The sequence below is a fragment of the Vulpes vulpes genome, unplaced genomic scaffold (assembly GCF_048418805.1).
Source record: "Vulpes vulpes isolate BD-2025 unplaced genomic scaffold, VulVul3 u000000669, whole genome shotgun sequence".
NCBI lineage: Eukaryota > Metazoa > Chordata > Mammalia > Carnivora > Canidae > Vulpes > Vulpes vulpes.
This window is the reverse complement of record NW_027325820.1, coordinates 365,145-377,500: the sequence shown is the minus strand read 5'-3', so window position 1 is coordinate 377,500 and position 12,356 is coordinate 365,145. Positions and strand designations below refer to the sequence as shown.

Sequence of the window (12,356 nt, the reverse complement as noted above, 5' to 3'; positions counted from 1 at the left end):
CTTCTCCAGCCTCCTCTAGCCTCTGCCTTCTCTCCTCCTCTCCTGCTCTCCTGCTCACCGTCCCTGTCCTCATCCAAGCCACAGAGCACCCATCTCAACTCTGGCTGGTTTCCTGGCCATCTTGACCACTTTGGGCAAACCTGCAAGTGTAACTAGGCCTTTTCTTCTTCTTCTTCTTCTTCTTCTTCTTCTTCTTCTTCTTCTTCTTCTTCTTCTTCTTCTTTTCCTTCAAGTTTTTCCTTTGACTCCAGTTAGTTTAACGTGCGGCGCGTTGCATTCCTTTCGGGTGTCCAATATACTGATTCAGCAGTTCCCTAGGTCACCTGGTGCTCATCTGGACTCTGTGCACTGGCTAATCCCCAGTCAGCTGTTTCACCACCCCCACCTTCTCCCATTGGGTAACCATCAGTTCTCTCTCATTAAGAGTCCCCCTCTGGATCTCTTCCCCCACCCCCCACCCCCGCACCTTTGGGTTTTCTTCTTAAATTCCCCGCTTGAGTGAAATCCTAAGGTATCTGTGTTTGTCTGCCTGACTCAGTTTGCTTAGCCTTCTACTCTCAGGCTCCATCCATGTCCTTGGAAATGGGAAGATTTCATCCCCTTTTTATGGCTGAATGACATTCCTGTGTGTGTGCCCGCGCTCTCGCGGGCGTGTGCGCGTCCCGGCACACGTCCACGTCCCGGCACACGTCTGTACCACATCTTCTTTATGCACTCGTCAGTCCGATGGACACTTGGGCTGCTCCCCTCTTCTTGGCTATTGTAAATAACTCTGCGGTAAACATAGGGGCGCGTGTGTCCCTTTGAATTAGTGTTCTTGTATCCTTTGGGTAATTATCCGGTCCTGCGATTGCTGGATGGCCGGGTCGCTGTAGTTTACCTTTTCGAGGAACCTCCGCGCTGCTTTCCACTGTGGCTCTGTTCCCAGTTTGGGCTCCCACCAGCAGTGCAGTGCGCCAGTGTTCCTTTTCTTCCCCATCCTCGCCGGCACCTGTTGTTTCTTGTGTTACCGATTTTTAGCTAGGCGTTTCTTGACTCCGTTCGCCCTGCTGGTTCACGGTGAACACAGATGACCCTCAAGAGATCCCACCAGTAGGCTTACGGATTTTTCTTGGACTTTGAATCTTCAGGCTCCCCCTGGCCTCTGGCTTGTCTGCACCACACCTGTCCCTTGGCAGCCAGCTCTCTTCTCCTGAAGCCTCATGGTTCAGTGGGCCAAAGAATGGGCCAGAGGGCAGCCAGGTCCCACAGGGGTCCAGAACCTGTTGACCGGTCTTGCAGAACGCGGTCCTGCGGAGGGTCACGGGGCTCTGAGGGCCACCAGCTGCCTCCCTCCATGGAACCCCGGGCACTGGTTTGTGCCCAGGGGTGGGCGGTGGGCGGTGGGCCTTTTCGGAGATGGGATGGGTTACAGAGGTGGGTCTCCCGGAAGAAGGCCACTTGGCGTCTCTGATGGAGCGCAGTGTGTCCTTCCCCAAATGCCTCTGTTCACAGGTTCCAGTCGGGGCGGGGGGGCGGGGGGGTCTCTCTGCGCGCCTCGCCCCACTCCCCCACCCCCACCCCCACCCCACCCCCGTTGGCTTTGGCGGCCAGGATCCCTGGTTTCAATTCTGCACAGGGAGCTCCACCATAAGACTTGCTGGGTTTTCCTCCAAGGGCCCCTGCGAATTTTTGCCCTTGGGCAGGGGGTGGGGGTTAGGAGGTCCATGGAGCTGGGGTTGGGGGCCCTTCCGTTTTCGAGGGGCTTGTGGCCGAAAGGGGGGCATGTTTGGGGGCTTGGTTCGGTGTAAATAGCTCCCTCTGTTCCTCAACCTAAACCGGGATTGATGCCGGCCGGGTATTGGCCCTGGAAAAGGAATGAGATGGGCCCCTGGGATGGGGGGGTGGGGGTTGGTGTTGTGTGTGTGTGTGTGTGTGTGTGTGTGTGTGTGTTTGTGCGCGCGCCTGTGCCAGCTGTTGGGGGGGAGGGGCGGTAGAGGGTGGAGTAGGTTGGGTTATCAGGTTATCAGGCAGTCAGTCTTGCAAAACCAGGGAATGAGGGCTTTTAAGCCAGAGCAGGTTGGGATGCAAAGCAAAGCAGTGGCCACCTCGGTGTGATTGTTTAAGGTCATACCCTCATAAGCCATGCCACCCAGTGCCTGGAGAACGTGATCCTGAAGGTTTTTACGGTTTCCCCAGTGGTTCCCTTCCTGGCCTTTTTGAAAAGCCTTCCTGGATGCCTGAGCCCATGGGAGTTCCACAGGGGAGGGAAAATCCACACCCGCAAGGCAGGGTATTCCAACACTGGGTGGTTAGTATCTTAAGGACTCTTAGAAAGGAGCAGTCACTGTTTGGGACACTCTTCCATTCCAGTCAAGCTATTCCAGGAAGTAGGCCAACCTTTGAAATTGGCGAGGAAAAGGAAACACACACGGAAACAAGCAACAAACACCTTCGGAGGTCCCCACCTTCCTGCCAAGCAGGACCTACGGTGGATCTTTCCCAGACACTGAAGGGCAGGGCGCCTCTGGCACTTCCTGGGAGAAAAAGCAGGGAGAAAGAAGGGCGGGGATCCGGACCAACAAACAAGCCACAGAATCCCCACTCTGCAGCATCTGGGGTCATCTTTGGTTCCTCACATCTGTCTGGATGCAGCTCTCCTCCTCCACACCTTTCCCTGTAGTCACCTGTGCTTACTATCATGAACTCGGGCACATACCTCCACACCTCCACACCTCCACCCACACCCACACCCACACCCACACCCGCTCTAGCTCTCGCTCTAGCTCTCGCTCTCCCCCCCCGCCCCCCGCCCCTACACTCAGAGGCACGTGCAAACAGGCACACGGGCAGGCGGACGGGCATACGGGCATACACAGCTTTATTCAGGTAGACCGGTCTGGGCAGGCCCCCTCACTGACACAGCCAGCCTCTGTGCAAGGAGGCTCAGTGGGCCCGACAGACGCCCTTCCTTGTTGTTCCCCTTTCCTTCCTCCCTGCCCCTTTCTGTTTGGCCTCCCACGCCTGAGTTGGGCCCTAGAGCATGGCAAAACAGGCCTCTCTCTGGACAGGGCTCAACCCCTCGCCTAAGTGGCTGAGACTTTGCCTTGGCTGATGGCTCTTCCCCTAGGAAGCCACGGCTGGCTGGTTCCACAGGTCCAGCTGGGGCGCGGTGCCTTTTGAGGTCACATTCGTTCTTCTCCTGCACTAGGGTTCCTCCTTTGCTCTCTCTCCGCTTTTGACTCCTTACTTTCGCGTCTTTACTGGCATTCTTCCTCTGCGCGTGTCCCCACGTTAACCTTTACTGGTGCTATGGAAGTGAACGCGGCCCCCGTGGATTGGGGGAGCAAGGGGCATCGCCTTACGACCATCCCTTGACCATCCCTTTATTGCCCTGGGAGAGAGTAAGTAACTCATCCCTCTCCTCTCTCGGGTCCCCGACCTCCCGCTTTTTAAACCCACCCCAGTGTTTCCCCGGGGTGTCCTCAGACCCGACCCTCTCTTTGCCCTGGGTGCATGCCCCGGGCTCTTTGGCTCTTTTGGCCCTATGGCGCGTGCCCGCTCCATATTCAGGGTGTGGTTGGGCCTCTCCTTTGGCCCTCTCTGTGCCCTCCAGGGCGACCTCCGGGTCAGGACCCTTGATGGCACTCAGGAGGGCTCCTTTGGCAAGAGGCTGCCTGGTGGGCGGTGGGCCCTTTTCCTGGCGGGGCCGCCTGTACACGGGGGTACACGGGGCCACACGGGCACGCCGCCATGTGCACGCTGAGCATACTGACAGACACGCCGCGCGCGCGTGCACACACTGGCACGGGGACGCGGGCACGCACATTCCCGGGCGGGCTCTCCAAGCGGGACACGCAGCCAAGCCCTTGGGGGTGGCGTGAGTTGGTCACCTGTGGACGGGCCTGCTCAAGCAAGGCCTGTGAACCTGGAGCCTGGCCTGTTTACCCAGATAGATGGGGACTCCCACATTGGAGGAGAGTCGGTGGCCGTCCTCCGCAGAATGGTGGCCCTGTGTGGGGCCCCGCGACTCGGAGATGTTTGGTGGTGGCCTTGCCAAGGCCCCTGTGTGAGAGCACGGGCTGGGCTGCCTGCCATAGAGTCGGTGCTCGTGTGAGTGCTTGGTTCCCCATTCTGGGGAGCCCCCTGGATGCGGCCCTGTGGCTGCAGGTCCGGTGGGCCATTTCTGGCTGCTTTGTCGGGTCCTGGCAAGGCGGTGGTGACCTCAGGCTGTAGCTACAGGCCTTGGGGGGAGGCCACGAAGGGACCCGCAAGCCAGCGCGGGAGGGGTGGGGTGGGGGGGACAGTGGGGGAGAAAGCTTGTTCAGGGGAGGTCCTACGGATGTAAACCATCCCCGCAGAGTCAGAGTCACAGAGGTGGGCTTATGTGTCCCTTGCCACTTACCTCACAGGAGAGCAGGGGGCAAGAACAATGGGGTAGGGTAACTGGAAGGGGAAAGGCCCGGCAGGGTGTCAGGCCTCCTGGTCCCCAGTCATTTAGCCCTGCTTAGTGATTTGGTATTCAGCTGGAGTCCCCTTGCCAGGTGTGTGTGTATATGTCTATATACATATACACACATACGTATTCCCACATATGTATTTAAATATACATATACACGTATATATTTATGTGTGTGTATATATATATACATATATATATATATATATATATATTTTTTTTTTTTTTTTTTCCCCTCTCTCCTTCTCCTTTCCCTGTAATGGGGTGTGTAAGTGTGTCGTTGTGGTGGTGGTGTTGCTGTCCTTTCTTGTCCCCTGAACTCCAGTGCCTTGTGATTTTTCGTGTTTTGCGTGTTGAGGGGCACTGGCTGTGGGGGGGCCTCGTTTTGGTTTTTACTTTGTCCTTTTGCTTTCTGAGTACCTCTGCGTGCGCGTGTGCATATGTGTGCGTGTGCCTGTGCGGTGTGCGTGTGTGTGTGTGTGTGTGAGAGAGAGAGAGAGAGAGAGAGAGAGAGAGAGAGAGAGAGAGAAAGGAGAGAGCCCGAGAGTGTTGTTGTGGTGGTAGCTGCTGTTGTTGTTTTGTTTGGTTTGTTTTTAACCTTAGATGTGGCTGAGGACCAAGACCTGAGGTGGTTGGGATGAAGGGGGAGGGGGCAGGGTCCGGATTCAGTTGGCAAACGTGGAGCCATACTGCCATCAAGCGGAAATTGTTTCTGTCCAAGGGAGCCGCCTGGGCTCCAGTGGTGAGGAAAGCCCAGGAGTTGAGGAGGAGCTGGCTTGGGGCCGGTGAGGGGAGAACGGGGCAGAGAGGGAAGGGGAAGCGGTGGGCCCTGTGCTTGGACACCTGGACACCTGGCTCCTGGCCTTCCCTTCACCTGTGTGCTGGATCCCAGATTGGACCCTGGCTGCGGAGCTGAGGAAGTCACTCAGAAGCCCCAGGGGCAGCCTGAGATGGCTGAGCCCGGAGGTTGCCTGGGACTGCCAAGCGCCATTGGCCGGGCCCGGAACCTCTAAACTGCCTCGGCTCCCAGTGAGGAAAGCGAAAGGGGCCTCCTGATCCCCGCGTGGCCCCAGGCAGGGCACTCCCCACAAAGGACACCAGAGGAAAACACGGCCCTGGTCCCTGTGGTCAGTGGCCAGTTGCTTCCCCTGGGCCCACCCCAAAATGGCTGACAGGGAAGCCCCGCCCCCCCCCCCCCCCCCCCCCCGTTTGGCCTTGGGGCTGCCTGCTGTATCCCCAGGGTCCCGAGAACCCTGCTTCCCCACTGGGTCCCACTGGCAGGCACAATTCCATCAGGGCTTCTGAGGCCTGATGGGCCTGAGACCCACCCTGGCTTGGGCAGGGCCCAGGCAATGCAGGGCATGCCTGCTGACGTTCCCTCCCGCCGCCCCCACCCGGGTGCCTGGCGGTGCCTGGCGGAAGACAGGTTGCTGCTGCCTGGGCTTTTCAGAGACAGTTTCCGCTGGATGGCACTGTGGCTCCAGAGATGGCAAGTCACCCCTTTCCCTGCCCCCACTGAGCCTTCCTCTTCCCTCTTTGGCTGCCAGACACTGGGTGGAGAACCACCACCACCACCACCACCACCACCACCACCACCACCACCCCTGCCCTTCTCCAGCCTCCTCTAGCCTCTGCCTTCTCTCCTCCTCTCCTGCTCTCCTGCTCACCGTCCCTGTCCTCATCCAAGCCACAGAGCACCCATCTCAACTCTGGCTGGTTTCCTGGCCATCTTGACCACTTTGGGCAAACCTGCAAGTGTAACTAGGCCTTTTCTTCTTCTTCTTCTTCTTCTTCTTCTTCTTCTTCTTCTTCTTCTTCTTCTTCTTTTCCTTCAAGTTTTTCCTTTGACTCCAGTTAGTTTAACGTGCGGCGCGTTGCATTCCTTTCGGGTGTCCAATATACTGATTCAGCAGTTCCCTAGGTCACCTGGTGCTCATCTGGACTCTGTGCACTGGCTAATCCCCAGTCAGCTGTTTCACCACCCCCACCTTCTCCCATTGGGTAACCATCAGTTCTCTCTCATTAAGAGTCCCCCTCTGGATCTCTTCCCCCACCCCCCACCCCCGCACCTTTGGGTTTTCTTCTTAAATTCCCCGCTTGAGTGAAATCCTAAGGTATCTGTGTTTGTCTGCCTGACTCAGTTTGCTTAGCCTTCTACTCTCAGGCTCCATCCATGTCCTTGGAAATGGGAAGATTTCATCCCCTTTTTATGGCTGAATGACATTCCTGTGTGTGTGCCCGCGCTCTCGCGGGCGTGTGCGCGTCCCGGCACACGTCCACGTCCCGGCACACGTCTGTACCACATCTTCTTTATGCACTCGTCAGTCCGATGGACACTTGGGCTGCTCCCCTCTTCTTGGCTATTGTAAATAACTCTGCGGTAAACATAGGGGCGCGTGTGTCCCTTTGAATTAGTGTTCTTGTATCCTTTGGGTAATTATCCGGTCCTGCGATTGCTGGATGGCCGGGTCGCTGTAGTTTACCTTTTCGAGGAACCTCCGCGCTGCTTTCCACTGTGGCTCTGTTCCCAGTTTGGGCTCCCACCAGCAGTGCAGTGCGCCAGTGTTCCTTTTCTTCCCCATCCTCGCCGGCACCTGTTGTTTCTTGTGTTACCGATTTTTAGCTAGGCGTTTCTTGACTCCGTTCGCCCTGCTGGTTCACGGTGAACACAGATGACCCTCAAGAGATCCCACCAGTAGGCTTACGGATTTTTCTTGGACTTTGAATCTTCAGGCTCCCCCTGGCCTCTGGCTTGTCTGCACCACACCTGTCCCTTGGCAGCCAGCTCTCTTCTCCTGAAGCCTCATGGTTCAGTGGGCCAAAGAATGGGCCAGAGGGCAGCCAGGTCCCACAGGGGTCCAGAACCTGTTGACCGGTCTTGCAGAACGCGGTCCTGCGGAGGGTCACGGGGCTCTGAGGGCCACCAGCTGCCTCCCTCCATGGAACCCCGGGCACTGGTTTGTGCCCAGGGGTGGGCGGTGGGCGGTGGGCCTTTTCGGAGATGGGATGGGTTACAGAGGTGGGTCTCCCGGAAGAAGGCCACTTGGCGTCTCTGATGGAGCGCAGTGTGTCCTTCCCCAAATGCCTCTGTTCACAGGTTCCAGTCGGGGCGGGGGGGCGGGGGGGTCTCTCTGCGCGCCTCGCCCCACTCCCCCACCCCCACCCCCACCCCACCCCCGTTGGCTTTGGCGGCCAGGATCCCTGGTTTCAATTCTGCACAGGGAGCTCCACCATAAGACTTGCTGGGTTTTCCTCCAAGGGCCCCTGCGAATTTTTGCCCTTGGGCAGGGGGTGGGGGTTAGGAGGTCCATGGAGCTGGGGTTGGGGGCCCTTCCGTTTTCGAGGGGCTTGTGGCCGAAAGGGGGGCATGTTTGGGGGCTTGGTTCGGTGTAAATAGCTCCCTCTGTTCCTCAACCTAAACCGGGATTGATGCCGGCCGGGTATTGGCCCTGGAAAAGGAATGAGATGGGCCCCTGGGATGGGGGGGTGGGGGTTGGTGTTGTGTGTGTGTGTGTGTGTGTGTGTGTGTGTGTGTTTGTGCGCGCGCCTGTGCCAGCTGTTGGGGGGGAGGGGCGGTAGAGGGTGGAGTAGGTTGGGTTATCAGGTTATCAGGCAGTCAGTCTTGCAAAACCAGGGAATGAGGGCTTTTAAGCCAGAGCAGGTTGGGATGCAAAGCAAAGCAGTGGCCACCTCGGTGTGATTGTTTAAGGTCATACCCTCATAAGCCATGCCACCCAGTGCCTGGAGAACGTGATCCTGAAGGTTTTTACGGTTTCCCCAGTGGTTCCCTTCCTGGCCTTTTTGAAAAGCCTTCCTGGATGCCTGAGCCCATGGGAGTTCCACAGGGGTGGGAAAATCCACACCTGTAAGGCAGGGAATTCCAACACTGGCTGGTGTCTTAAGGATTCATGTCAATGGCAATACATGAATGTATAATGAAAGTTGAGTTTAAGTTTATTTTATTATCATCATGTAAATAAAATTTGTTATGATATTACTCTTCACTCATCATACTTCCAATATTCAAGGTTTCCATAATCTTTCATTTAAGAATTATGTGGTTAAAAATATACTGTTTATGAGACTGGAAATTCTAATACAATACATATCAAAATGTAAAGTTGTGCTCTTGAAACATTTTATTTATGATATGTATTAAAATACACCTACACAGGTAAATCCCCTGCATTGTTTGTGGTCCACAAAAGATCTGTGTATACTAAATTTTTTTTATGGGAGAAGTTACTAAGTTCATTTTTTTTGCAATATAATTCCATGATGCATTTTAAGTATTGCGAGAATTCTATTTTCATATACAAAATTATTGTGACATTACGTGGATCAAATCAGTTTCCCTTATAGTATGTATCATATGATTTAACTTGTTTCAAAACCTCTTAGCTAAAACTTTATAGTAAATATTATCACTGTACATTTAAGTGCATAGATTAGAAAACTGTGTTTAGTTTCCTCAAAGAGTTAAAATAGTACTGCCGTATGACCCAGCAATTGCACTCCTGGGGATTTACCCCAAAGATACAGATGCAATGAACCACTGGACACCTGCACCCCCATGTTTATAGCAGCAATGTCCACAATAGCCCAACTGTGGATGGAGCCTCAGTGTCCATCGAAAGATGAATGGATAAAGGAGATGTGGTTTATGTATACAATGGAATATTACTCAGCCATTAGAAACGACAAATACCCACCATTTGCTTCGACATGGATGGAACTGGAGGGTATTATGCTGAGTGAAGTTAGTTAATCGGAGAAGGACAAACATTATATGGTCTCATTCATTTGGGGAATATAAAAATTAGTGAAAAGGAATTAAGGGGAAAGGAGGGAAAATTAGTGTAAATATCAGCGAGGGTGACAAAACATGAGAGACACCTAGCTCTCGGAAAGGATCAAGGTGTCATATAAAGGTAGGTGGGCGGGTGTTGGGGTGCCTGGGTGATGGGCACTGATGGGGGCACTTGGAGTGATGAGGGCTGGGTGTTATGCTATATGTTGGTAAATTGGACTCCAATAAAAATATAAATAAATACATAGAGAAGACTCTAGAAAGAATTTATACTTGTCTCCTGGAGATAGGAGCACTGGAGAAAGTCAGAAGTGTGGCGGGAAGAGTTGTGTGTATGGTGTTTGCTTTATATATAGCTCCACTGTATTCATGTATCATTTGTTTAAATAAATACATACAGAGTTTCTAAGAAGCGTAAGAATAGGTTGGAAGCTAAGAGTATCAACATGGAGGCAGTTGATCCATTAAGGAAGCCTAGAATAACAAGTAATGCAGAGATAAACATTCCAGCACTTTTTTAAGGAAAGATTCCTAGGGTGATTGAAAGGTCTTGTCTACATGACAGATCAATATTCACTGTGAATTGACTCATCAGATATAAAGCCAGATGTCCATTATCAGCATCTTTTGACTTAACATTTTATGTTTATGAAAAAATGTTCCAATAATTCTGTTTTTCTTATAACCTACCAGGAAATGGAAAGTGGGGTGTTATCTTAAGTCATATCTGACTTGTATTATACGTGCATTTCTCAATTTAAATTAATAAATTCTCCTTCTGTGTTTATATCTTTCAGTCTTATGATATAATCAGCATAATTTCATCTCCTGAATTTGGATGAATTCTGGAACATAACCAAGATCAGGCTGTATACGTCTAAAATTGAAGGCCATGGCCTGGATTCTGGTGAATTCACTAAGGCAAACAACCCCTGTGAGATGGTCCTGCAGCATCCATTGAGTGCTATCTTTGGTGACACCCAGTCTTTGTTGTGTAACTTTGAATTCCTATAAATCCTTTAAGGTCCCAATAAATTTTGTTTCTCATTGCTCTGTTAGTATGTCTACTATCTAGTAAGTTGTGAGTTTTTAGTAAATGTTTTATAATAACTCCAAATACAAAATATTACAAATTTGATATCAAAATATGACTTTTTTTCCTATAGATCACCATCTACTCATTTTTTGTAGTATGAAAATATAAGGAAAGTGGGGGATTTAAAGTATAAAATCTGATAAAGAACTTTTCAGTACATTCTCCTCACTTTATTGTTAGTATTTCTACTCATTCTGTGGTATCTCTTATTCTTCTACATATTAACTGTTTTCCTGGTCAAAATGGTTGATGTGCTTGGTTTTTGTAATAGTCCACTTAACTTTTAAAATGCTCTGTATATAAAGAACTAGTGTATTTCATGTGAAAGCATTTTTGAAAGTTATAACTTCCAGGGAAGATGGTGGAGTAGGATGATTCTAGGCTTACCCCATCCCTTGGATACACCTAGAAAACATCCACATCAGTGTAAAAAATGCAGAAAATGACCCAAACACTAGAAGACCAGACTTTCCACAGCTAATTGTAAAGAAGAGGCCACATTGAAAAAGGGAGTAAGGGTGGAGAAGTGGTTGGGAAACAAACTGGCCCAACTACTAGGAGGGAGTGAGGGAGCCTTCAGACTTGGAGAGGGAGAGGAGCAGACCGCACACAAGGCATGGAGAACCTGCACTGGGAAGACAAATCCCCATAACGTTTGGCTTTTAAAAACCAGAGTGACATAACTTCACAGGTTCTTAGTGGGGCTAAACACCTGGAACTTTAAAAATCACCCATCTTGGCTCCAAGAGAGCCAGAAGGTGATAGGAAATTGAATTGCCTCCCTTAATGGGACAGCACAACAAGCAGTTTTGCTGAGATCCAGCATAGAAGCAGCAGTTTGAACAATACCTGAGGTATACGAGAGGGAGATTGGTTTACTAAATCTCAGAGTGTGTGCTAGAAGAGCAGGGATCTTCAGGAGACTTTCTAAGAAAGAAGAGCTGGCAGGTACCTTTTCTCTTCCTCTCCCTCCAGCCTAGATACACAGGCACCTATGAGAACCAGGGCAGAGGAAACACTCTTCACCTAGCTTGCTAACAGCATACCATGCCCCCATGCTCTTCTGCAAATCTGTCACCTCTAGCCCAGGATCAGCAGGTATTTTCCAGAGTGGCTGCAAGTTCCCACCTACAGTGGACCTGCATGGACCTTGATGGCACTATGTGCCCTGCCCCCATGTTCTCTTGAGACCCAGTCTATCCAACATGCTCTTGACAAATGTCCATCGAAGTGGCACCACAAGCATGGCAGTGTGCAAAGAGCCCCAACAGGGCAAGAACCATTTCAAAGTGACTTCTAACCAAGGGGAGGGGAAGGAAACATCATACAATAGTTTGCATCCCCAACAGTTTGGGTAGGGCAAGCGTTTTCTGACTTCAAGCTCCACCCACCAATGAAAGCTTCTCAAAAGACAACACAGGGAGAGCATGCTGCAGTTGGGTGCCACTGCAGCTCTGGCAAACACCAAGTCTAACTTAACAAGCCCAAAGTGCCTTAGACTGGCCCACTAACAACATAGGAAAAAACCCTGCCTACAACAGGCCAAGAAAGGCATTGCAGATGGCTGGACTGAAGGCATTTGAAGTTTAGCCACAATAGTAAGGCACACACAATGCACAGAGAAGACAATGTCTGAAGTGCCAGGTTCTCATGAACAGGGGACATTGCACTGCAGAGCACTACAAGACTTCTTCTTGAAGTCATTACTATCAAGCAGGAAACATACCTGAAATTCCTGCCATATAGAAAGAGATAGAGACAAAATGAGGAGATAGAGGAATATGTCCCATATGAAAGAACAAGACAAAATCAAAGCAGGAGAGCTAAAAAAAGAAAGAAAGAAAGAAAGAAAGAAAGAAAGAAAGAAAGAAAAAGAAAAGAAAAGAAAAGAAAAGAAAAAAACACAAATAAGATGCCTGACAGAGAATTTAAAGTAATGGTCACAGAGATATTCACTGGACTTGAGAAAATCACATAGGACCTCAGTGAGACCCTCAACAAAGAGATAGAAA

The 12,356-nt window shown here is 51.4% G+C and overlaps 1 long non-coding RNA gene across 1 annotated transcript; it reads left to right on the top strand.

Annotated features, from left to right (window-relative positions):
• Positions 1-4,635: 4,635 nt before the first annotated feature.
• Positions 4,636-10,306, top strand: LOC140597528 (uncharacterized). The gene is made up of 2 exons (XR_011999379.1): positions 4,636-5,927; positions 10,046-10,306. It is a non-coding gene; the product is annotated as an uncharacterized lncRNA (long non-coding RNA).
• The last annotated feature ends 2,050 nt before the right edge of the window (positions 10,307-12,356 follow it).